Below are 27,896 nucleotides of genomic sequence, written 5' to 3'. Positions count from 1 at the left end.
ACTGCAAGGAGATCCAACCAGTCCATTCTGAAGGAGATCAGCCCTGAGATTTCTTTGGAAGGAAGGATGCTAAAGCTGAAATTCCAGTACTTTGGCCACCTCTTGCGAATAGTTGGCTCATTGGAAAAGACTCTGATGCTGGGAGGGATTGGGGGTAGGAGGAGAAGGGGATGACAGAGAATGAGATGGCTGGATGGCATCACTGACTCGATGGACATGAGTCTGAGTGAACTCCGGGAGATGGTGATGAACAGGGAGGCCTGGTGTGCTGTGATTCATGGGGTCGCAAAGAGTCGGACACAACTGAGCTCCTGAACTGAACTGATGTTACTTTTAATATTTTTGAAAATGCAAAATATAAGAATAAAGAAAGCAATCCTGAAAATAAAATATAGATGTTTCTAGATATTATAAATATCAAAAAGTTATGATAGCTAAAATAACATGCTATTGGAACAAAGACAAGAAAATAGACAAATGGAACATAAGAGAGCCCAAGAATAGTCCCATGCGTGTACATGTGGCATTGTCATGACGTGTGGAGAGAATAGTAATTTCCTGAATGTCACTGAGTCAAGTGAGGGAGAGCAAAGATATTATATGAACAAATAAATGTGTTTACAGATATACAATATATATAATGTGTGTGTATATATATATATATATTTGTGCATATATACATATGTCTATGCACATTTATTTGTACATATACTATCTTTTTTTTTTACCATTAGTCATAGCAAACACCCTCCTCCAGCAACACAAAAGATGACTTTACACATGGCCAACACAGATGGTCAATGTAGAAATCAGATTGATTATAGTCTGATAATCAATATAATATATTGAGTCAGTGATTCCATCCAGCCATCTCATCCTCTGTCATCCCCTTCTCCTCCTGCCCTCAACTCTTCCCAGCATCAAGGTCTTTTCCAATGAGTTGGCTTTTCGCATCAAGTGGTCAAAGTATTGGAGCTTCAGGTTCAGCAGCAGTCCTTCCAATAAATATTTAGCATTGATTTCCTTGAATAGTTTTGTTAGGTAGTTAGAATAGGTAATACGAGTCCAGAATGGCAGTGGCTAAAAGACAAGGAAGGGAAAAGCCCATGAAAAGAGAACAAAGGAAGGTCCGAGGACCGGAGTGAAGACCCCCGGTAGAATAAACAGCACTCCTGGTTAGCCCAATTTACATAGAGCAGGCCCATGGCGAGGAAAAGACACATAAAAAGAGGAGTCAACCGGCCGGGAGTGTCTCTCTCTCTCCCTCATGCTGGCGGGCTCCCCCACTTTCTTCTCTTTGCATCGTTAGGTCAGCATGCCCTCATGCCTCGAGGATGGATTTTCCTGTTATTATCTAAATAAAATAGAGCTGTAACACTGATTTGTCTAAGAGCTATAACATGCTCTGTTCGAGACCTGAGAGCTGTGACACACTGATTGCCTTAATGTCCGTCACTCCAAATCTTTGTTGTGACGAGACAGAACTGAGGAGCACACACTCGCCTGACAGTCAGATTTCCTTGCAGTTCAAGGGACTCTCAGGGGTCTTCTCTAGCACCACAGTCATCTGCATCTGGTATCATCTGCATATCTGAGGTTGTTGATATTTCTCCTGGCAATCTAGACTTGAGATTAAGTGACCATGAAACTGTGGCTTCTGTCCTAAGTGTTCTCTCTCTCTTCCACACTCACATTGAGGAAACCAGCTGCCATGGTATGAATTATCCTATACAGGGGCTCACAAGACACAGAACCCATACCTCTGCCCAACATTAAGAGTGGACCATGTGAGTTAGCTTGGAATCAGATTTTCCTCTTTAAATTTTTGAATTGACTGTCACTTTGGCTTATACCTTGGTTGCAGCCTTGTGATAGGCCCTGAACCAGGATGACTAAGCTAAATTCGGTCTAGATTTCTAAGACAAGGAAACTATAATATAATAAGCGTGTTTTTCCTTAAGTTTGATGTTTTGGGGTAGTTTAGTTTATAGTGATAGATAACTAATTCACTGGAACATGAGAGAGTCATGAGAATGAACAAGCCTCACTTTCATGAAAAAAACTGGGTAAATTTTGAAAACAAAAAATTGGAGGCATAAAAGCAGACTGTAAATGATGCATATGATGTGATTCCATTTATAAAAAGTATAAACCAGGCCAAGTGAATTCATAGCATTGGAAGCTCAAATACTGGTTATTCCAGGAGAAGGAATGTAGCTGGAAGTTCTCATGAGGGAAATTTGTGGGTCTGTTTCTTCTTTTTTTAGAAATCTATCAGTTCAGTTCAGTTCACTCACTCAGTCGTGTCTGACTCTTTGCAACCCCATGAATCGCAGCACGCCAGGCCTCCCTGTCCATCACCATCTCCGGGAGTTCACTCAAACTCACGTCCATCGAGTCGGTGATGCCATCCAGCCATCTGATCCTCTGTCATCCCCTTCTACTCCTGACCGTAATCCCTCCCAGCATCAGATCTTGTCCAATGAGTCAACTCTTTGCATGAGGTGGCCAAAATATTGGAGTTTCAGGTTCAGCATCAGTCCCTCCAATGAACACCCAGGAATGATCGCCTTTAGGATGGACTGGTTGGATCTCCTTGCAGGCTAAGGGACTCTCAAGAGTCTTCTCCAACACCACAGTTCAAAAGCATCAGTTCTTTGGCACTCAGCTTTCTTCACAGTCCAACTCTCACATCCATACATGACCACTGGAAAAACCATAGCCTTGACTAGGTGAACCTTTGTTGGAAAAGTAATGTTGCTGCTTTTTAATATGCTATCTTGGTTGGTCATAACTTTCCTTCCAAGGAGTAAGCGTCTTTTAATTTCATGTCTTCAGTCACAATTTGGAGTGATTTTGGAGCCCCCCAAAAATAAAGTCTGACACTGTTTCTACTGTTTCCCCATCTGTTTCCCATGAAGTGATGGGACCAGATGCCATGATCTTTGTTTTCTGAATATTGAGCTGTAAGCCAACTTTTTCACTCTCGTCTTTCACCTTCATCAAGAGGCTTTTTAGTTCCTCTTTACTTTCTGCCATAAGGGTGGTGTCATCTGCATATCTGAGGTGATTGATATTTCTCCCAGCAATCTTGATTCCAGCTGGTGCTTCTTCCAGACCAGTGCTTCTCATGATGTACTCTGCATATAAGTTAAATAAGCAGGGTGACAATAGACAGCCTTGATGTACTCCTTTTCCTATTTGGAATCAGTCTGTTGTTTCATGTCCAGTTCTAACTGTTGCTTTCTGACCTGCATATAGGTTTCTCAAGAGGCAGGTCAGGTGGTCTGGTATTCCCATCTTTTTCAGAATTTTCCACAGTCAATAAAGCAGAAATAGATGTTTTTCTGGAGCTCTCTTGCTTTTTCCATGATCCAGCAGATGTTGGCAATTTGGCCTCTGGCTCCTCTACCTTTTCTAAAATGAGCTTGAACATCTGCAAGTTCAAGGTTCACGTATTGCTGAAGCCTGGCTTGGTGAATTTTGAGCATTACTTTACTAGCGTGTGAGATGAGTGCAATTGTGTCGTACTTTGAGCATTTTTTGGCATTGCCTTTCTTTAGGATCAGAATGAAAACTGACCTTTTCCAGTCCTGTGGCCACTGCTGAGTTTTCCAAATTTGCTGGCATATTGAGTGCAGCACTTTCACAGCATCATCTTTCAGGATTTGAAATAGCTCAACTGAAATTCCATCACCTCCACTAGCTTTGTTCATACTGATGCTTTCTAAGGCCCACTTGACTTCACATTCCAGGGTGTCTGGCTCTAGGTGAGTGATCACATCAGCATGATTATCTTGGTCATGAAGATCTTTTTTGTATAGTTCTTCTGTGTATTCTTGCCACCTCTTCTTAATAATTTCTGCTTCTGTTAGGTCCATGCCATTTCTGTCCTTTATTGAGCCCATCTTTGCATGAAATGTTCCCTTGATATCTCTAATTTTCTTGAAGAGAACTCTAGTCTTTCCCATTCTGTTGTTTTCCTCTATTTCTTTGCATTGATCACTGAGGAAGGTTTTCTTATCTCTCGTTGCTATTCTTTGAATCTCTGCATTCCAATGGGACTATCTTTCCTTTTCTCCTTTGCTTTTCACTTCTCTTCGTTTCACAGCTATTTGTAAGACCTCCTCAGACAGCCATTTTGCTTTTTTGCATTTCTTTTCCATGGGGATTGTCTTGATCCCTCTCTCCTGTACAATGTCACGAACCTCCATCCATAGTTCATCAGGTACTCTGTCTATCAGATCTAGGCCCTTAAATCTACTTCTCACTTCCACTGTATAATCATAAGGGTTTTGATTTAGGTCATACCTGAATGGTCTAATGGTTTTCCCTACTTTCCTCAATTTAAGTCTGAATTTGGCAATAAGGAGTTCATGATCTGAGCCACAGTCAGCTTTTTGTTGCTGACTGTATAAAGCTTCTCCATTTTTGGCTGCAAAGAATATAACATACTTTTGTGCCAGGAGCCAGTGTGAGGAATCCCATCCATGGCAAAGGTCATGAGGAAGGAGGCCTGAGAATACGCAAAGGTGAGGTCAAGCCTCAGGGGTCCCCCTGGAGATTCTCAAGCATCTACCCACGAAACCAAAATCTGTCTGTTATACTACACTCTTCTGACATTAACAGGGGCTATCCCCAACCACCTTTCTCTGGAAAATTAACTTAGAGCTCTAGATAATAGTCTGCTGCATATAAAAGGAGTGTCTCAGGTCAAACCTCTCTGCTGGCAGACTAGCTTGTGGGACAGGATTATCCACACTCTTGCTACTAGGTACATGATTGTTTACAACCTCTCAACCATAAACAGCACAGAGAGTTTGGAGTATTTTGAAAGTCTTAGTTAGCATAGGGTTTTTCTAAAGGTAAAAATCATGTTGGTGAAGGGTTTTATTGCTGAGTTAATGATTGCAGCCAAGCCTCCATATCCTTAGGCACCTAGGAGTATGTTAATCAATGTAATTGGAATGTTAATAAAAGAAATATAGTAGTTTTGATGTTAGCAATACTAGACTTTTGAGTTAATGAATCTTCTCTTTGTTATAGATCACTGTACTCTTTCTTTGTTATAAATCATTGTGTCCTTGCTATGTAAGACTGTAACTTTATCACTATCTTAAGACTAAGTAGATCTTAAGGGAAAACAAGTTTTCTGATCGACTAACCTTTATCAATGGAAAGAAAAGTGGGGCCATAAAATGTTAATCAGTCTCCAGACCAGAAGATATTGTAAACCCTTGTAAGAACAAAGATATGCTGAGAACACTGTCTTTAGATAAGGGTCAGAGCAGCTGACCCTGCGTGACTCTGTTTCTTACATTTATCCCTATGTACAACTAAAGGTATAAAAGTGGACCTGGAAAATAAAGAAATGGACCAGTTCCTGGAAAGACTAGTTTCCCCTGTGTGGTCTTTTCTCATTCTCTTCTTTTCTGGCTGAATTCCCATCTGTATCCGTGGAGGCTCGCCAAGCCTATGAATTTTGCCTGGGCTTGTAAGAATTGAACGGGGAGGCATTTTGTGTCTCTGCTCCTTCAGGAGACCGGAAAGAAGCCTGTGGCCTATGTAGGTGGTGCAAACTCCGTGTCTCGGAGTTTTATTGGTTCTCCGCGTAAACCAAGTTATTCACCCTCTTTTCTCCACTAATTTTCCTACTACACTATTCTTTCCTAACCTCTCTTTATATCTCTAATTAAATAGTTCTTTCCTAGACGCCCACTCCGTCCCTGCTTCGAATTCCCTGGATCCACCAGGGCTGGACCACGGCACTTTTGATTTGTATATTTTTTCTGTATACTAAATATGGATGTTGATTACATTAAAACATCAGTTTCACTGTTTTTTCTTTTTTTATTTGACCCACTTTCTTATATAATCTTATTGTTAAGTTTTCTATATCTTTTATTTTGAATATGTGTCTATAGAAATAATACAATGAATTATTTTTAAATTATAGTGCCTCTTAGCCAATTACTTTAAACCTTGGTATTTGTTTTAGTTACTGATAATTTAAGACTTATTTCTACTATCTTGATGCTTGTTTTCTAATTATCATTTGCCTTTTTTTCTTTGTCTTCTGATTGGCTCAGTCTTCTTTTGTCCAACATCTCTGCCGATATGAATGTCATAATTTTTATGTTGCTACTGTTATTTACCCATATCCTTGGTATTGTCTCCCATATCCTAATACAAACTTGATAAATTAGCAAGATTAATCAACAGGAGCCTTTTAATGATAAGATTTTGGTCAAAAGAAGGAAAGGTATGCAATACATTCAAAATTTTATAAACGCAAACTTAGTAAATTATGTAAAATTTATAGAAGACAGGAATATACTGTAGATACATATATATATAGGCACTTATATATATGCATATATATGCAGATGTGGACTTATTTGCCTTTTTTATTAATGTAAATGTGAAGCATACCAAGAATTCAGCATTTGAACAAGTAAGCTTGAAGTTCTATAAAAGGTTGCACTCTGCAGACACCACTTCCATTTACCCTGATAATGGGTTTGCACCCCATGCACTGACAATATAGAGGGAAAAGCTATTTGCAAATGGAATAAATAGCACTTGGAAATGTAACCACATGTGGTAGAGCTTAAATCTATTCAAGGAAAATCTGTAGATGATTTTAGGACTGAAGTGAGGAATAAAACAAGTGATAAGCATACTAATATTCTCAAGTTCATTTTTTAAAATATGTACCCATAATTATTTATAGAACTGAACAAATAAAATTAAAATGCTGCTAAATTCATAAGGGCAGTGAAAACAATAAATAAGCAGATGGGTCAGTTTGGCATTAGCTGGAGTACACAGGAGATAACAGAAAGTAATTGTTTGATTCTTTGCATAATTTGCATCAGGGAAACTGAAGATGGTTGTACCATACTGAGAAGAAAATCAGGAAAAACTTCTCAGTTACTAAATTACCCACATAGATTCTCTGTTAGTACAATGGGAATATAATAAAGGGAGATGAGATTAAGAGCCTGATTTAAGTACAGAAATAGAAAATTTATAGATAGCAAATTCTCTTCAAGATGTTACTGTGAATCAGCAGAGAAAACAAAGGATGAAGGAGAGTTGTCTTTAGCAAAATGGGATGTATGAAAACACCTAGCATGCTTTACGTTTTGTTCTCTTTGGGGTCTGTATTAATGTATCAGTGTTAAAACATTGCAGCTACTTTACCACCTTGTCTGCTGTTAGCTAACTGTATACATTTTCCTTCTTCCATGAAATAAGAAAATTCTTTCCACACAATAGTAAAATTCTGTCAACCCTGGATCTTATAAATTAACATAGAGTTAATTAGGATTTGAGCAGCTTATCATAAATTAACTTTTTCAAAAAAAAAAAAAAAAAAGGCAAATGGCGACCAATGGGGGAATTAGGTTGAGAGAATTTAGTTAGCAGGTAAAGAGGTCTACTGAGGTCAGAGGATTAAATTACAATGGAATACCTGTACATAAGGTGTTAAATTGTTAAATACACATGTATATGATTGTGTGAGGTTTTTTTTTTTTTTTTAAATTAGGTATGTATGTAAATTTATACACACACACACAAATATGTATATTGAGTCTTAAATAAGCTTGCTATTTGTACCTGATATTTTGAGGTTTCTCTCAATTAGTTTGGTCAACATCACTGTACTGCATTATACTATTGAATAGTCACAGGGTTTTTGAGTTTTTAGCAACTAATATTTAAGTCAAAAAAACTGTATCTTTATGGGAAAACTGCAGAGATTGATCTTCTTTGATCAGAAACATTCTTAGCCACCTAGTTCTTTCCAGAGTAGGTCATAAAATGGAAGAGAGATCTCCTGTATATACTAATATCAATATTTTCTTTCAAATACAAAGCTGGTATATTATAATTTTCTTTAGGTCTCCGAAATTCCCAGTGAGTATCATCTGTTGTTTCAAGCCCATTTTTAAGATCTTTTTTTTTTTTTTTTTTTTTTTTTTTTTTTTTTTTTAACATCAATAGGGTTCACTTTTCCAGCAAGAAGTTGGCTGGCATCCCTGGGTTAGTTCACCACTTTGGGCAAAGCCTGTTTGTATACTTTGTTCTTAAGTACAAATTGTTTGTAACCAATTAAATAGTTAAATAAAGTGACTTTTTTTTTTTTTAACCATATAGACTGACAACTTTATCTATGTGGCAAGAGTTAGTAGTTTAACAAACTATACAGTTCACATGGGATTCCCTGGTGGCTCAGACGGTAAAGCATCTGCCCGCAATGTGGGAGACCTGGGTTCGATCCCTGGGTCAGAAGATGTCCTTGAGAAGGAAATGGCAACCCACTCCAGTATTCTTGCCTAGAAAACCCCATGGATGGAGGAGCCTGTTGGGCTACAATCCATGGGGTCGCAAAGAATTGGACACAACTGAGCAACTTCACTTTTAGTTTCATACAGTTCACATTCTTTATAAAATAGTTATAGCCATTTTTATCATATAATGACAATGATGATGATGATGATAGAAAACAGATACCTAAAATATATGACGCTATCCTGTGCCAGATGTGGCCTTATATGCTTCCAACCTATGACTCCTTTAAACACCATAATAAGACTAAGAGATATGTACAAGTCTAAATGGCATTAGGGAGGTAAAGTATTAATACTAGAAACATAAGAAAAACTAGAGTCTTGTGACTGGTTAAGTGATAGAACCAGTACACAAACCCAGGCAGTCTGACTCCAATCACTGTATCCTAAACTTACTTTTTCTGCCCTTCATTACATATCATTGTTGTGTGTGCTCAGCTGTCTGATTCTTTGCGGCCCCATGAACTGTAGGGTGCCAGTCTCCTTTGCCCATGGGATTTTTCAGGCAAAAATACTGGAGTAAGTTGCCATTTCATACTCCAGGGGATCTTCCTAACCCACAGATCAAGCCCATGTCTCATGCATTCGTAGCCGGATTCTTTACCACCAGTGCTATTCTTTACCACAATCCTTATGTTACTTTATTTCTTCTTGTGCACTGTTATATAGTGCAAAAAATTTAAATAACCAAGCAATGTTTTAATTATAAATTAACACATTATGTGTATCAAAACTGTAGATATTTTAGGCTTGAAGTTTTGTTACTAAAATTTTTCCAAAATTTAGTGGATGGAAAAAAAAAATGTACATGTGTGTTGTGTAAGACCAAGATGAAATACTCTATAAATAATTTTGCCTTAATATTTCACAAACCTAGTGGACAAAAAGGCAAACCTATGAATGTTTTCCCTATTTATTATTCCTATGACCTTATTGAGACAAAAATGATACATACTACACATGCTGAAATCATAAATTTGTTCCTAAACATGGTTTTGACTACTGTATTTTGACAATCTGAAGGTCAAATAAAAAATTAAGCAAAAGGCACAAAAGAAAATAGGATACATTTGCTGCTTCAATTATATCTTCTTGTGACCCTATAATTCCTATTAATGGAATAATTTGGTATTTAGATTAATATATTAAACTAAATATAAACTAGGAGGACATCGTTGTTTAAATGGTATATAATGAAACAAATTGTTTTTAAAAAGCTTTTATATAAAATGCTTTCACAAAGATGCTTCTTTCTGATGGCAGGGAATTGACCTAATTAAGATGCCTAGCTAGACTGAATGCCTATATATTTCCAGTCTAAATTCTCTAAATGATTCTGTGTGATGGCAGTTAGGAAAATATAAAGACCATAGGGGGATTGATCCTGTGACCTCAGTTTCATTAGCTGAATACATTTAATGAACTGAGTTAGCAGGGTCCCAGAAATGGATGGAATACTTGTCATCTTTACTCATCAGACCATGTATAGACATTTCACCATGATAAAAGAAAAGGCCACTTTGGTGATTATGTCCTTGAGTATAAAAAAGATAACTTGTCTCTGCCTCTTTTTCTTTATTTTTTGATGTATATGAAACCATCACCAACATCCTCTGGTCTTTTTCAGCTGATTCGTATCTCATTATTTCATAAATCACAAATGTAGAGCTTTTAATGACCCATATAATGGAGTATAGACACTGAAGTAGAGTATTTTATCAACTCTTTCAGGATTCTTTCTTTGTATGATATGAAATGGTGCAAGTTGTGCTATCCTCTTTTTGATATCCAGGCATCCAGCAGTTTGTGTTACCCTATCATCACAAAATCACCAATGATAAATTCAAGTTCCTCTTTAGATGTCTTGATCAGATATAGTTTTCTCAGATATGAACTATGAAAATCTCAAATGCCTTTAAACATATCCCATGTGACAAATTCCAATAGTCATTTCCAGATAGTAACATAGTATTAACGTTTTTGAAATTTAATTCCTTTTGGACTGTGGAAATGAAAATCAGCTATGTAGTATTAGCCAAGCATTAGCAAAATATTGGCCTATGATATCATCAAGTTCAAAGGTTCCTGAAAAGTTATATTCATTCTTTAAATAAACTTTTAACTTTAGGATAATTTTAGTATATAAGTGGCACCTTAGAGGATCTACTTTGTAGACAAAGTGCTTCTTACTTCCACTGTGGTAGTAGCAAACCAATTTCTACTTCATAGCTAAAATCAGTCTCCCCCACAAATACAGTAACCCTTTTCTTTGGACTGTTAGTTCAATGGCATTTGAATTCCTAAGAGGCAAAAGGCAATATCATCTCATAGTTCAAAGGAATAATTTTTCTGTTTCTTGCTGGAATATTCTTCCCTTTGGAACAAAAACCTCTAGGCCAGTCAAGCCTAACATAATGGGGACAGAAGGCAAAAGCAAAAATTTTGTGAGTAGGTCAATCCTACTTCTATAAATGTGTTTTCTATTATAATAGATGGACATATATTTTCACATCATTCTTTTTTGTTTCCTTGAATCAAATGAATTGAGATATAGAGATATAATCAGAGGGAAGACAGACAGTGTTCCTATGTCTTTTGTATCTTCCCCTGAAAGACAAAAAAACACATTTTGCCAATGAAATGGTTACAGTTGCTGAGCTCTTGCTATCTTTCTTTTTACTCACCAAGGAAAACATCCCTTTCTCAGCCTACATTGTTTGAATAAATAAGGTTGAACATTTCTACTTAGAATAATTAAAAAAAAAAGTCTTTACAAGTTGTGACAGAAACTCATATACAACAAAAGGATTGAGAATTGATGGTGAATTTCTAACCTGTCGTCTTAGATATCATCTTTGATGGTGCCAGAAATATTTTTGAGCATATATCATAGCCCTTCAACTTCTCCAGATGACTGTCACTTAACAGATCAGGAAGAGAGAAAGAAGTGAACCCTACATAGGTGATTTGGAACAGAGTCCTTCAACTGCTTGGTGTAGAAGTACAACACTCAGTTATTATTACAAGGTGAATGCTTATTCAGTTTTGTCCAACTCTTTGTGACCTGGTGAACTATCGCCCACCAGGCTCCTCTGTCCATGGGGATTATCCAAGCAAGAATACTGGGGAGGGTTGCCATACCCTTCTCCAGGGGATCTTCCCAACTCAGGGACTGAACCCAGGTCTCCTGCACTTCAGGCAGATTCTTTACTGTCTGAAAGGTGAGCATGACTGTTTTCTGTCAATGGGAATACTGGAGTCAGCCTCAAGAGGCTTATGATGATTTTGGCTTTTGCAAGAGGCCTGTGTGATCCTCATCCTTTGAACAAAGGTTAGGGAACAGAGCTTCTCAAAGATAATATGGGGCCAATCATTGTGCTGCACAGTGGAACACAGCTGACTTTGGTAGGAAGGACAGAAGAGGAAAATTAAAGGTTTTCTTGAAGCAGGTGTGAACAAAGGATTGTTGAACTGGGCATTCATTGGAGTCTGTTCTGTAAGCCTGAAGTAGTTGAGTTATATGGAAGCAGAAAAAGTGGGTCAATCCTCATCAGTTTGGTAAGCACATGTTGATGTTGTCTCTCTCTAATGGGGACTGATGATTATTCTTTCTTCCAGAAAGGGTTAGATGTTTTTTGCAAATAGGTCTGATTTCTTCTAGAAGAATTGAGCAAAGCATCTTCCATGGGCTCTATGTGTTGACATTACTGCAGATCCAATTGGCACTGAAAGTTGGACACACACCCCCAGGGTCTTCCTGCCCCAGTTTAAAAAGTAGAATTCTGTCCTTTAGCTCAGATCACGCCATGGTGTATAAGGAGCTCTACATCTAAACATGTTCATAGGACAGCTTTTTGTAGACAATGTATTAAGTAATTGGGCCTTCAAGGGGCTTCTGACATTTGGGAATCCCAGAACTGAGGAAGTCCAGAATTTCTCTAATCAGTGGTTGGAATTTTAGATGATCATCCAAAAAGCTCTTGCTGTTTCAGGAAGATCATCTTGGTGGTACTGTATGTCCTGTAGGAGGGTGACTCACTACTCAATCACTTTCCCATCTTCAGAATAGTCTTATCGGTGCTGCTAAAGAAACCATGATCATCTGACCTATTATTATTGCCTTTGACCTGCCCTCCTGCGCAGAGAAAATTCAGTCTTTCTTGTGGATTTTCTCTTTTCTGTCTTTGCTTTACTTGCCTCCTTTCCTTCTATTCCCCACTACCCATTTGGAGTACCTTTTCCTATATATGCTGGGCGTTCCTGATAGCTCAGTTGGTAAAGAATTGCCTGCAATGCAGGAGACCCCTGTTTGATTCCTTGGTCAGGAAGATCTGCTGGTGAAAGGATAGGCTACCCACTCCAATATTCTTGGGCTTCCCTTGTGGCTCAGCTGGTAAAAGAAATCATCTGCAATGTGGGAGACCTGGATTTAATTCCTGGGTTGGGAAGATCCCCTGGAGAAGGGAAAGGTTACCTATGCCAGTATTCTGGCCTGAAGAAATCCATGAACTATATAGTCCATGGGATCCCAAAGAGTTGGCCATAACTGAGCAACTTTCACTTTCATATATGCATGGAAATAAAAATATGTATTTTGGAATTTGCTGTTTTATAACAGAACTAGTTATTGCGTGTGAATATCTGCATTGCAAACAGTTTTCAGGAAATTGACTAGCTACTAATGCTACTTATGGGGAAAATTATAGAGAGTTTAAGATCTTTATAAGGAAAATTAAGATCTATTTCAGTTGGATTATATTTTTACTGCTTTAATTTTAAAGAGAATTGCATTTTTTAAACTGAGCAAAAGAACCTTTTGTAAAATTTAGTGATAAAAAATTTTGGAAGGTGGAACTTGATATTACCATTAATGATAAATATGCATTTTATCATAATTCTAAAATATCATCTCTAAGGGTATATTATTTTGAATGCACATGTAAGCAATTTTATTAATATTCTGGTTTGTTTTCTATAATGCTGCATAGCATATTTTATCCTAGGAGTCTGTCCTTTCAGAGGATTTTATCACTTGCTAGCTTTCAGGAATTTCCAGGTTCACAGCAGCTGACTTTTTACTACAAGTTTTATGACTCTAAAACCATTAGAAGAACATCAATGCTTCCCTAAATTGGTTTTTTTGGAGAAATGCAATATGCTTGATAAATTAAAATAAAAAGATGGAAACATAACAGCATATTGGGTTACTTGTTAATTTTTCTTTCTCAAATGTTTTATATTGAAAGGGATTGATTTGTGGAGTACATTTTCAAACCAATTTCACCTTTGTTTCTAGAAAAACTACATTTTGTCCTAGAAAGCTATTGACATTTCATCAGAGGAAATAGATTCAGAATTGCTGCCCAGTAAAAATCCTTCTTAGCAATAGTACTCTATCTTTCACCAAAGACAATGCAATTGACCTTGGGTCGGAGGATAAAAAGCTGCCATTATGAAGCGACAGAATAACTGGTTGTCTTCCTCTGCTAAGTTTTTGCCATCACAGACTTCTTTGAGTCATGCTCTTATATAGGGAAGGAACTAATCCAATAACCATAACAAACTAAATGATACAATTACTTTGTCTTTGTCAATTTAAATTGGTAGGTTTGTCAAAAATAAAAGCAGAACTTCAAACATATTCAGAGATCAAAAACATGACTGAAATAGAACTTAAAAGTATCTTGCCATCTAAAATGTCCCAAGTCAATTTCATATACTTCAAATAGTTTATCTTTAGACTCTGCCTCATCTAAGATTAGAAGGCTAAAACACATTTAAATTATAATCATCTCACAATAGCACTTCAAACGTAAACCCATTAATTGTCTCCTTCTAAATGATTATTTAAAATAAGCTTCTTAAACAGAAAACATCTGACAGTAAGCAATTACTTAATTCTTTCAAAAAGGGAGAAACTATTGTTTTAAACACAATGATTTCTATTATCACATCATATTGAATAGGTAAGATCATGCAAATATCCTGAAAGTTCTCACCTCCTTTTCAGGAAAGTATCAGTTCAGTTCAGTTCAGTTCCCTCATTCAGTCGTGTCCAACTCGGACCAGATAGACTGCAGCACGCCAGGTTTCCCTGTCCATCACCAACTCCCTGAGCTTGCTCAAACTCGTGTCCATTAAATAGGTGATACCATCCAACCATCTCATCCTCTGCCATCCCCTTCTCCTCCTGCCTTCAATCTTTCTCAGCGTCAGGGTCTTTTCCAATGAGTCAGTTTTTCACATCAGGTGATCAAAGTATTGGAGTTTCAGCTTCAGCATCTGTCTTTCCAATGAATATTCAGGACTGATTTCCTTTAGGATGTACTGGTTGGATCTCCTTGCAGTCCAAGGGACTCTCAACAGTATTCTCCAACACCACAGTTCAAAAGCATAAATTCTTTGGCACTCAGCTTTCTTTATGGTCCAATTTTCCATCAGGAAAGTATAGATGTAAGATAATTTCATAGGAAAATTTACAGTAACAGAGATAAATAAAAAGAAAGTGTTAGGAGCTGAGGGTATAAATTTATGTTACATTTATTCTTTGCAGGCTACTGAGTAGCTCAATTTAAGGATACTGCCCAGACATTAAAGGTAGAAATGAGCCATCATTTTTGTTTCCATCGTGTCATTGATTAATTTTGCAGTCATGGACAGGCCACTTATTTTTCTGAAATTTTGCTTTCCAGACATTACAATGGAAAATTTAAACTTTTTTTCCCCTCCAAAGAGTCTTCTAGTTATAATTATACCATTACTTATTTTATTTGTATTGGATGAAGTTATTGAACTTTCCAGATTTATTTTATTTTTGAAAAATGTGCACCATTTGATTACATTGAAAAAAACCTCTAAAATGAATATTAACATTTGATTTCACACATGGGCCTTGCATCAGGGACAGCACTGATGCTCGGACCCAAGCAGTTAGAGGTGTCAGCCTTGTGGAACTCAGCCAGGTGTTGACCTTCCACCCAATGAACTGGCTTACTTATTGGGAGCAGGTAGAATCCCAAGGATGCCCATGTTCTAATCCCAGGAATGGGTGAATATGTTACCTTATATAGAGACTGTGAAAATGTTATTAATTATCCTAAGATGGGGATATAGCCTGGTTTATCCAAGTGGGACGAATGCAATCAACATTGTCCTTGTAAGTGAAAAGGGGAAGATGGAGGATCAGTGAAGGGAACATGGTGACAGAAGGAGAGGTTAGAGTGATGGGATTGTTGGCTTTGAGAAAAAAGAAAGCCAAAAAATATGAGCAGCCTCTAGAAACTCAGAAAACGCAAGAGTGTAGGTTCTTCTTTCTGGCCTCCAGAAGGAAACTGGAGGCTTAATAACCTGTCAACAGATGGATTTTAGCCATATGAGACCCATTTGGGGCCACTTACCTCCAGAACTTATGGTCTAAATCATTATGCTTATGATTTTTTTTTTTTTTTGGTAGCTTTAGAAAGCATCACTACAAACAAGCTAGTGGAGGTGATGGAATTCCAGTTGAGCTGTTTCAAATCCTGAAAGATGATGTTGTGAAAGTGCTGCACTCAATATGCCAGCAAGTTTGGAAAACTCAGCAGTGGCCACAGGACTGGAAAAGGTCAGTTTTCATTCCAATTCCAAAGAAAGGCAATGCCAAAGAAAGCTCAAACTACCGCACAATTGCACTCATCTCACATACTACTAAAGTAATGCTCAAAATTCTCCAAGCCAGACTTCAGCAATACGTGAACCGTGAACTCCCTGATGTTCAAGCTGGTTTTAGAAAAGGCAGAGGAACCAGAGATCAAACTGCCAACAACCGCTGGATTATGGAAAAAGCAAGAGAGTTCCAGAAAAACATCTATTTCTGCTTTCTTGACTATGCCAAAGCCTTTAACTGTGTGGATCACAATAAACTGTGGAAAATTCTGAAAGAGATGGGAATACCAGACCACCTGACCTGCCTCTTGAGAAATCTGTATGCAGGTCAGGAAGCAACAGTTAGAACTGGACATGGAACAACAGACTGGTTCCAAATAGGAAAAGGAGTACATCAAGGCTGTATATTGTCACCCTGCTTATTTAACTTATATGCAGGGTACATCATGAGAAACGCTGGACTGGAAGAAACACAAGCTGGAATCAAGATTGCCAGGAGAAATATCAATAACCTCAGATATGCAGATGACACCATCCTTATAGCAGAAAGTGAAGAGGAGCTAAAAAGCCTCTTGATGAAATTGAAAGAGGAGAATGAAAAAGTTGGCTTAAAGCTCAACATTCAGAAAATGAAGATCATGGCATATGGTCCCATCACTTCATGGGAAATAGATGGGGAAACAGTGGAAACAGTGTCAGACTTTATTTTTGGGGAGCTCCAAAATCACTGCAGATGGAGACTGCAGCCATGAAATTAAAAGACACTTGGGCTTCTCTGGTGGCTCACATGGTAAAGCGTCTGCCTGCAATGTGGGAGACTCGGGTTTGATTCCTGGGTCGGGAAGATCCCCTGGAGAAGGAAATGGCAATCCACTCCAGCACTCTTGCCTGGAAAATCCCATGGACGGAGGAGCCTGATAGGTTACAGTCCATGGGGTCGCAAAGAGTCGGACACGACTGAGTGACTTCACTTTCACTTTCACTTTACTCCTTGGAAGAAAAGTTATGACCAACCTAGATAGTATATTCAAAAGCAGAGACATTACTTTGCCGACTAAGGTCCGTCTAGTCAAAGCTATGGTTTTTCCTGTGGTCATGTATGGATGTGAGAGTTGGACTGTGAAGAAGGCTGAGCACCGAAGAATTGATGCTTTTGAACTGTGGTGTTGGAGAAGACTCTTGAGAGTCCCTTGGACTGCAAGGAGATCCAACCAGTTCATTCTGAAGGAGATCAACCCTGGGATTTCTTTGGAAGGAATGATGCTAAAGCTGAAGCTCCAGTACTTTGGCCATCTCATGTGAAGAGTTGACTCATTGGAAAAGACTCTGATGCTGGGAGGGATTGGGGACAGGAGGAGAAGGGGACGACTGAGGATGAGATGGCTGGATGGCATCACGGACTCGATGAACGTGAATCTGAGTGAACTCTGGGAGATGGTGATGGACAGGGAGGCCTGGCGTGCTGCGATTCATGGGGTCACAAATAGTGGGACACGACTGAGCGACTGAACTGAACTGAAGCTTTTTTGGAGCTATAGGAAGCTTACAGTTACATGTTCATCTCTACCTCTTTTTATCTCACCTGAAAGTAATAACCTGTATTAAATTTCACTGTATAATTGCTTTGTTTTTAATAGGATCTTATTTAATTATTTCAATGTCTTTCTAATTCATATGTAAGCAGACACTCATATTTTTAAGATCAGTCCTATAGGATTTGCTGATGGCTTAAACACCTAAATCAAACATCAGATATTATAAATCAAATATCAACCTGAGTTTTTGTTTCTGTTTTTCACCTTATCAAATGTAAGGATGGGTTCATTGGGTTTGGTGGGGTGAAGGAAGGAGGAGAATGCTGAAACGGAAAGGTCCTGAGTGGGGCTAAGCACATGGCAAGTTTGAAATGCCTAGTAGATGCCCACCTGTAAGTGTTTTCTGAATAGTTGTATTCATCTGGATTTTAAAGGATCAGCATATAAACCTGGAACTCATGAGATACAAGTACTATTTAAGATTATGGAGCATGATAAGATCACCCACGTAGTAATTGTAGTATGGAAGATAAGAGGGTTTTGGGGCATACCAAGGTTAAGAGCTTGGGAATAAGAAGAAACAAAAGGAGATGAGCATGAGTAGCCAGTGAAACTGGTGATATACTAAGTGGATGAACTGTTTCAAAATGTGGTAGTAATCAACTGTCCCAAATGCTGTTGATGGGTTACATGAGAACTGAGACTTGAACGTTTAGTAAAGCAAGATGGAAATTATTGTTTACTTTGGCAAAATGACATTAGAGATAAACAAAACAAAGACCTTTGGAGTATATTCAAAACAAAATTTTTAAAAATCAAGATAAGCACTTACTTTGGAAAGATCAAAGGAATTTTGTTCCTTTTTCTTTAAATATGGATAAATTGCAGTTTGGTGCTGTGAGAATGGTTCCACTTGATGATCTGAAAGATGAAGCAGATGATCACTGGAGTGAAGTTGCTGAATAGGTCAGAGGAGATGGGATCTACAGAACAACTAAAAGGACTAATTTAAAGCATAATTAGTTCAATAATTACCGAAAGGAAGAAAAACACTTGAATACAGTTGGTCCTTGTGTTCCTCTTTGCTCTATAGTAGTTTCTGGCCTCACTGAAATCCCTCTATCAGGACTCCACCATGATATCACATTGTGACGATATTCCAAGCAATGTCTGATGGTATAAACCCTTCTTCTAGAAATACCCTGTTGTAAAATAATCAGTTATTTCTGCAGTTTTCTTTCACCAAAGCTGTCATATAAGAAGATTGCATCACACTGGTTAGAGACAGAGGTCCAAATGTTGTTTCTGGTTAATTACTTTATGCATTCATTTTGTTACCAAATGCTAGTTGTGTGCCCAGTGCAACATGAGGCCAAATAAACCAAAACATTGGAGTTTGGAGATGAAAAAGTTTTACTTCAGAGTCATGCAAGTAGATGCGTCACTTACGCCCAAAAGTTGTTGCAGACTTCCTGGTATAAGAATCCTGTGTTCTTGCAGCTGTCACGTGATGTTCCTGTAAACCTTCAACAGGACAAATATTATTCTCTGTTCTGTAACTTTTTATCACTGTGTGATTGGACTCTTGAAGGTCAGAGTCCTGAGAAAAGGTTATTCTGTATATTTCAGGATATAGGCAGCACATTTTCATAAAAGGAGTAGAGTTAGCATGACTAAGGACAGGCACCAAAGCACAGAGGTCAAAGTAAAAGGAATAGATACAGTATGGTGCCAGATTTTTCTTCTCTATCACAGTTTCTTAATGATTAGATATGTATTTTGAATTTAATGCACACATATATCCTTCTTTATCACTAGCACTACCTGGGAAACCCCTAAAATATCTTCCCCTGTTCCATCAGAGCCTGCTTCTTTATTGTATTAGTCACTAAGTAAATCTGATTCTTTCGCAACCCTATGAATGTAGCCCACCAGGATCCTCTGTCAGGGAGATTTTCCAGGCAAGAATACTGGAGTGGGTTTCCATTTCCTTCTCCAGCGGACCTTCCCAACCCAGGGACTGAACTCTCATTTCCTGCTTGGCAGGCACATTTTTCACCACAGGGCCACCTAAGAAGCCCTTGGACCTGATGAGATCTATATAAATGTCAGTTTTTCTTAGTATAATCTGTTGAGTACAACAATATGCAATTTAAAAATAGAGTTAAAAATTAATGAGATAATATGTATCAACACATTTCATATAAAATGTTTGATAAATGTTTCTTTTCTTCTCTTCATATTTTTTATGTTAGTTATATGATTTATTTCAAATGTTTGGTCTTTCTCCTCTATTCAGTCTATAAACATTCTATATTTCATAGATAATTTTTTGGCTCTCTTTTCTTTCTAGACTTTCTCTGTGAGTGATAGCGCCAATTCCTATGGATTTAAATATTGCCCTATCACAATGACTCCCAAAAGTGTAGATCCAGAATAGGATGTATCTCTGAGTCCAAACTCATTCAACTTTGTGCTCACATTTCTAAATAAATGCCTCCTTGATTCCTCAAAATTAAAATGTGCATAAAGTGTCTCTTTTCCCCTCATTCCAATTTTCCCTTTGCTGGAACATACTATGATTCCTTCAATTAAATCTTCTCCATCTTGGTTTAAAAAAAAAAAAAAGACATAGTCCACTTATTCAGGCTTGAAACCTGAGTTTCATTTGTACCTTTCCATTTCTTTGATAACCATTCTGTCATTCAAAAGCCTTATCAATTTCATCTCCTAAGTGCAGCAGCATAATTTTTTCCTCTTTTTCCCATCTAATGCATTTTCATGAAAGCACCTTAGTTTTAGTTGCAATCATCTCTTTGTTGTTGTTTTCCAGTTGCCAAGTCATGTCCAGCTCTTCGTGGCATGTGAATTGCTGCATGCCAGGCTTCCCTGTCTTTCACCATCTCTTGGAGTTTCCTCAAACTCATGTCTATTGACTCTATGATGCCATTCAACCATCTCATCTTCTGTCACCCCCTTCTCCTCTTGCCCTCATTCTTTCCCAGCATTAGGGTCCTTTCCATTAAGTTGTCTCTTCACACCAGGTGGCCAAAATATTTAAGCTTCAGCTTTAGCATCAGTCCTTCCAATGAATATACAGGATTGATTTCCTTTAGGATTGACTGGTTTGATTTCCTTGCTGTCCAAGGGGCTCTCAAGAGTCCTCCAGTACCACAGTTTGAAAGCATCAATTCTTTGGCGCTCAGCCTTCTTTATGGTACAGCTCTGACATCTGTGCATGACTACTGGAAAAACCATAGCTTTGACTATACAGAACCTTGCCAGCAAAGCAATGTCTCTGTTTTTTAATATGCTGTCTAGGTTAGTCATATATTTTCTTCCAAGAAGCAAGCGTCTTTTAATTTCATGGCTGCAGTAACTGTCTGCAGTTATTTTGGAGCTCAAGAAAATGAAATCTCTCACTGTTTCCAATCTTTCCCCATATATTTCCCACGAAATAATGGGACTGGGAGCCATGATCTTCATTTTCTGAATGCTGAGTTTTGAGCAAGCTTTTTCAGTTTTGAGCAAGCGTTTTCAGTCTCCTCTTTTACCTTCACCAGCAGCTTTTTAATTCCTCTTCACTTTCTGCCATTAAAGTGGTATCATCTGCATATCTGAGGTTGTTGATATTTCTCCCCACAGTCTTCATTCCAGTGTGTGAGTCATCCAGCCTAGCAGTTCCCCTGATATACTCTGGATATAAGTTGAATAATCAAGGTGGCAATATACAGCCTTGAGGTACTCCTTTCCCAGTTTGGAACCAGTCCATTGTTTCATGTCTGTTTGTAACTGTTGATTCTTGTACTGCATACAGGTTTCTCAGAGGGCAAGTAAGCTGGTCTAGTACTCCCATCTCTTTAAGAGTTTTTCACAGTTTGTTGTGATCCACACAGTCAGACTTTAGCATAGTCAATGAAGCAGATGTAGACTTTTGTTGTTGTTATTTTAATTCCCTTGCTTTTTCGATGATCCAATGGATGTTGGCCATTTGATCTCTGGTTCCTCTGCCTTTTCTAAATCCTGCTTGTGCATCTGGAAATTCTCAGTTAATGTATTGCTGAAGCCTAGCTTGATGGATTTTGAACATTATCTTGCTGGCATGTGAACTGAGTGCAATTGCATGGTAATTTGAATATTCTTTGGCATTGCTTTTCTTTGGGATTGGAATAAAACTGATCTTTCTAGTCCTGTGCCCACTGCTGAGTTTTCCAAATTTGCTGGCATATTGAGTGCAACACTTTCACAGCATCATGTTTTAGGATTTGTAATAGCTCAAAATAGCTGGAATTCTATCACCTCCACTAGCTTTGTTTCTAGTAATACTTCCTAAGGCCCACTTTACTTCACACTCCAGAATTCTGGCTCTAGGTGAGTGATCATATCATCGTGGTTATCTGGGTGAATAAGAATTTTTTTTTTTTTTGGTACCACCTCTTCTTAATCTCTTCTGTTTCTGTTAGGTGTTTGCCTTTTCTGACCTTTATTTTGTCTCCTAACCAGGTTAACTGATTTACTCCTTCTCAGTCATATACTCTCCCCCCTAACAGAGTAGTATGTGATAGTAATGCTCATTTAATCACATACTGTTAAAGTGTACTGTTTTCTCATTGTTCCTAGATAAACTCTAAACTTGATCACAGCCTTTTAACTGTATCCAATATATTTCCTTAAGTTCTTCATATATAAGGAATTCTTTCCTTCCTCAGGGCCTTTACATGTGATGTTTTCTCAGCCTGTAATGATCCTTTCCCTGATCCTCACATGGCCAGCATCTCATTCCTTGGATCCAGATATAAAGGGATCTCTTCAGTGAGATGCCTTCCTTCAATAGCCTATCTCCATACTCATAATTCATCTCAGTCCTTTATGTGTTTCCTTTAAAGTGTTAATATAAGAAGCAAAATACATTATTATTTTATTTATAAAAGAAAAATGTAGGAGGGAATCTATGAGATTGTTTCCTGGCACAGTATCTAGTACAATTTCTGCTGCAGAGTAGGTATTCAATAAACAATCAAAAAATAAATAAATAAACAATCACCAATTTTACTTTAAAATTTTATAAATTTTTTACTATTTTTATAAAACATTATATAAAACAAAGCTGATTTAAGAATTAAATTAATAAACTTTATTTAGCTGAAAATATCTACATTTGTTATTTAGAAATATTTTATTCTATTTATATGACTAAATATCAAATGGCATAAATAGAATTAGTGAAAGTATGCTTGCTGCTGCTGCTGCTGCTGCTGTCACTTTAGTCGTGTCTGACTCTGTGTGACCCCATAGACAGCAGCCCATCAGGCTCCCCCATCCCTGGGATTCTCCAGGCAAGAACACTGAAGTGAGTTGCCATTTCCTTCTCCAATGCATGAAAGTGAAAAGTGAAAGTGAAGTCATTCAGTCGTGTCTGACTCTTAGTGACCCCATGGACTGCAGCCTACCAGGCTTCTCCATCCATGGGATTTTCCAGGAAAGAGTACTGGAGTGGGGTGCCATCGCTTTACATACTATAAATTGAAAGCCTTCATTTAATCAAAATTATAAATTTAAAATATAAATAGATTTATCTGATGTCATACACTTCAGTGGCTTTACTGCAATGAAAATAGCGCTTGAAGCAGAATAACAGACTGTCTTACATCTGTGAATTTTCAAGTTTTGACCAATATCTGTGTGGCTTGAGGCTGTTGGACATCTGGTAAATTTCACTCCTGTATTTTGGCATATATCCCTTTGCTATGTTCAGGGAAAAAATAAATGCTTGCAATGGGTGACTGAAATATTGTGAAAAATTCATCCTTGTATATTTTAACTTTTTAAAAGTTTATTAAGTCTCATTTTTCCTTTCAAATAGATGAAAACACAGATGAAATTAAAGCCATTTAATTGTGGTGGTCAGTGCCCAAATATTGACAAAGGAATTTTTAAAACAATTTACTGATGAAAAAAATAGTAAACTATGTGATTTAAGCTGACATGTTTCTATAGTTTGATGTTTCATCCTTATAATATTCCTTTTCAATTACTGACTTAATGGACATGAGATTGAGCGAACTGTGGGAGATAGTGAAGGACAGGAAAGTCTGGCATGCTGCAGTTTAAGGGGTTGCAAAGAGTCAGACATGACTGAGTGACTGAAAACACCACCAACACAATATGGAAAGAGTAAAAGAAGGTGAATTTGAGATTTAACTCCAATTTCACAAATTGAGTCATCTTTACTTCCCTTCTCTCTAATGTTTCTTCTGATTTCACCTTTAATACATAGATTTCTATGTCACAATCTACACTAGCCATAGTCTCCTCTCTCTAGAAACTCCCAACTAGGTTGAAAATCAGACCTATGTAAATGTAACCAGGGAGAAAGTTCAGGAAGCTATAAATGCCAGAGAAGCAGTTGTCCCTACAACTCTGACAGTGCTAAAAGGTCCCAAGGACAGAGAACTCAAGTACTGAATAAACAAATGAACTGTGTTCTCCGTGTCCTGAATATTCCAGCTGATGCATGCAAAAACTGTCTTAATGATAGTGTGCCCAATTTACAACCATTGTCCACCCTAATTATTAATAGTATCCCTTTTCATTCCCAAAATAACTGGTTTAAATTAGTTGGTCCTCCTATTTAATGCTTTCATGAGTGCCAGGGGTACAGCAGAAAAATAAGTTAAACTGGTCTCCCTTCCTCCCTTTTCTGTGAAGTACACACACTTATTCCCTTCTCCACTTCCTCTTACCACCAGACCTCGCTTGACTCAAAGGGCTGACTAGCTTGGAAAAACATATCTTCATTTCAGGAATTCACTCTTAACACATTAGGGAAGCTTTTCTTTACAGGAGATCAAGATTCAGCTCATAATTTTATAATTAGTATAAATCTGACCTTTGAAAGCAATTTATTAATGCTACAGTTGTAGAATCTGGAATGATTCCTTTGTACTGCAACTCCTGCCTTCCTAGAATCACATATAATTGCAAATCTAGAATTATAATCTCTAGGCATGGCCTCTCTCAACTCATTGTGAAGATTCCTGACCCTTCTGACATATGTATTGTTGTTGTTCAGTCACTAAGTTGTGTCCAACTCTTTGTGACTCTGTGGACTGCAGCACACCAGCCTCCTCTGTCCTTCACTATCTCCTTGAGTTTGCTCAAATTCATGTCCATTGAGTGGGTGATGCTGTCTAATATTTACCCACCTTCTAAACTCTCACTTGTGTGAGAGCCAAACATCACACATGCTTCTCAACTATGATCTTAGCCCTTCTTCCAAAATAACCTAAGTTCTTCCCACATGTATATAGTTTTACATATAATCTGTTAGACCAGACTCTGGGAACCCCTATGGTGCTATTCTGGATGCTTCAGTATTCTGTACACAAATCAGACCCATTATAAAGTCCTTCTTTTACTTAGCAAAAGTTTCTAAAAAGTATTGCTCCTCACTTCCTCTCCCCTCTCCCCCCCCCAAAAAAAAAGAGTCTAGGAGAAATTTAAAAACTGCTTTCAAATTAAAGTGTTGGAAAATGCAGCACAAGAGCCTTTGTTCAGAATCCCTTTGGATTCATTCCCAAATATCTAAATGCAAATATCCATTACCAGTCTATTTATCTATCAAATTATATATTTATCTATCTAAGTATGTCATTTCACCAGGGTTTCCATGGCAATTAATCTTTGTTTTGGGGTATCATGGAGGACATAAGGAATAACTCTGATGCCAGCCTTTTGAAAAGAAATATTCAGGAGCTCTGTACTGCTGACACTCACAGTTAGCACCAGCCATAGCTACCGCAGTCGTGGCTGTCATTTTGATGTGGTCCCAAGAAGGCAGGAAGAGAAAGAGGTGACAGAAGATGACATGGTTGGATGACATCATTGACTCAATGGACATGAGTTTGAGCAAACTCTGGGAGATAGTGAAGGACAGGGAAGCCTGGTGTGCTGCAGTTCATGGGGTTGCAAGGAGTTGGACATGACTTAGTGACTTAACAACAACAAGGCAAAAACAACTTTATTCTTCGTGATTTCCATTGGGGGAAAAAAAAAAAAAAACTCATCTTTACTCCCTGCATGGCTTTTACCATGCATCAGACTTCTTTCCTACACTGTTCTATTCATCTCCTCTCTCTTCTTGCCTCTGCTGAAGGGTGATTTTTCTGAGGAAGTGATTATAATCACGAATGCCTGCAAAGCTGTCTAGCTTCTCAGGTGTTCTAAGGCACGACTGAACTTATAACTCATAATTCACCAGTTCATCCATGTTCCAAAGGTTCCCTCTGAATCAAAACTTATATCCCTCTTATCTCACATATTATAGCATTTTCTGTTATACCTATATACCCCTACCTATCCCTGTGCCTTTGTTCCCCATCTGTAAAACTCAGATGGGAACCATGAGCAGTGCTAGCCTTGGGCTTGTTGGGAGGATTCAATGATGGGGTGGAATAAGTGGTAACTACTTGAATGATTTGGATAAGGAAATGGAAACCCAATCCAATATTCTTGCCTGGGAAATCCCATGGACAGAGGAGCCTGGCAGGCTACAGTCCCTAGGGTCGCAAAGAGTCAAACATGACTTAGAGACTAAGCATGCCCTGTATATATGTGCAGGGAACCAAGGGGTTACATTCTAAAATGAAGTTGTGTCTGAATCACAGTGTCATGATTGACTTTAAATTTTTTAATTTAATTTTCACTAAAGATTTGAATTTTTCATTTGCCAATTTTCTGACTCTTTTCTTTTATATCTTCTGAATGAAAGGAACCACTTCTTTTGTGTACATAGCCTAACTTGGTTTCTAATATGGGTTTAATAGATGTTAGTTCCCTTTATATTGACTTATAATTACAAAAGTATTTCAAATATTTAATCAGACTCGGATTAAGAAACAGAATCTGACCAAGACTGCCATAAGAGTAATCAATTTTCTTCCTTCTAACACCAATAGTTTCATTTGGAACATTCTCATTTTACAGATGTAGGAACTGAAGCTTGTTCTTTTGACCTCAGACCTGGGATTTTGGTAGACCCTTCTAATAAGCACTAACAAGAAGAAAATAATAGCTACTATGTTAGGTCTGTGACTTCATCAGGAAGGAATGGGCAGGGAGAGGAAGGAGGAGGAAGGAAGTGTATATTTTACTATGTTATGTCATTATGGAACAACAAAATGTTTATAAATTGGGAAAGGAGTTTGTCAAGGCTATATATGTCACCTTGCTTATTTAAGTTATATGCAGAGTACATCACGTGAAATGCCGGGCTGGATGAAGCACAAGATAGAATCAAGATTGGTGGGAGAAATATTAGTAACCTCAGATATGCAGATGACACCACCTTATGGCAGAAAGCAAAGAGGAACTGAGGAGCCTCAAGATGAAAGTGACAGAGGAGAGTGAAAAAGCTGGCTTAAAACTCAACATTCAAAAAACTAAGATCATGGCATCTGGTCCCATCACTTCATGGCAAATAGATGGGGAAACAATGGAAACAGTGACAGACTTTATTTTCTTGGGCTGCAAGATGCAGATGGTAACTGCAGCCATGAAATTAAAAGACTCTTTCTCCTTGGAAAAAAAATCTGTGACTAACCTAGACAGCATAATAAAAAGCAGAGACATTATTTTACAGACAAAGGTCTGTATAGTCAAGCTATGGTTTTTCCAGTAGTCATGTATAGATGTGAGAGTTGGACCATAAAGAAAGCTGAGCACCAAAGAATTGTTGCTTTTGAACTGTAGCATTGAGCAACACTCTTGAGAGCCACTTGGACAGCAAGGGGATAAAACCAGTCAATCCTAAAGGAAATTGACCAGAATATTTATTGGAAGGACTGATACTAAGGCTGAAGCTCCAATACTTGGTCACCTGATGTGAAGAACTGACTCATTGGAAAAGATCCTGATACTGGGAAGGAAGAGAAGGGGATGACAGAGGATGAGGTGGTTGGATGGCATCACTGACTAGATAAACATGAGTCTGAGCAAGCTCCAGGAGTTGGTGATGGACAGGGAAGCCTGATGTGCTGCATTCCATGGGGTCCCAAAGAGTCAGACATATCTGAGTGATTGAACTGAACTGATTATGAAATAGTTCAGTTGGAAGAGTGTAAAACTATATTCAAAGATCCTTCTTTGTTTTAAGATTTTACAAAGACCCCTTGTCCATCACAACAGTTGGGTCTCCCCATCTCTATTCTAATTCTTCACATCTCATTGGCTATCACTAACACCAGGGTCCAGGCCAAAGCTCTAAATGTTGGACATTATATCAAGTTATTATTAAAACATTTGGGGAAAATATATGCCTGAGAAAAGATGACTATCTTAAAAATGTTTCTGATGCTTGACC

The sequence above is a fragment of the Capricornis sumatraensis genome, chromosome 18, assembly GCF_032405125.1.
Source record: "Capricornis sumatraensis isolate serow.1 chromosome 18, serow.2, whole genome shotgun sequence".
In the NCBI taxonomy this organism is placed as follows: Eukaryota; Metazoa; Chordata; class Mammalia; order Artiodactyla; family Bovidae; genus Capricornis; species Capricornis sumatraensis.
Note: the sequence above shows the minus strand (reverse complement) of the source record.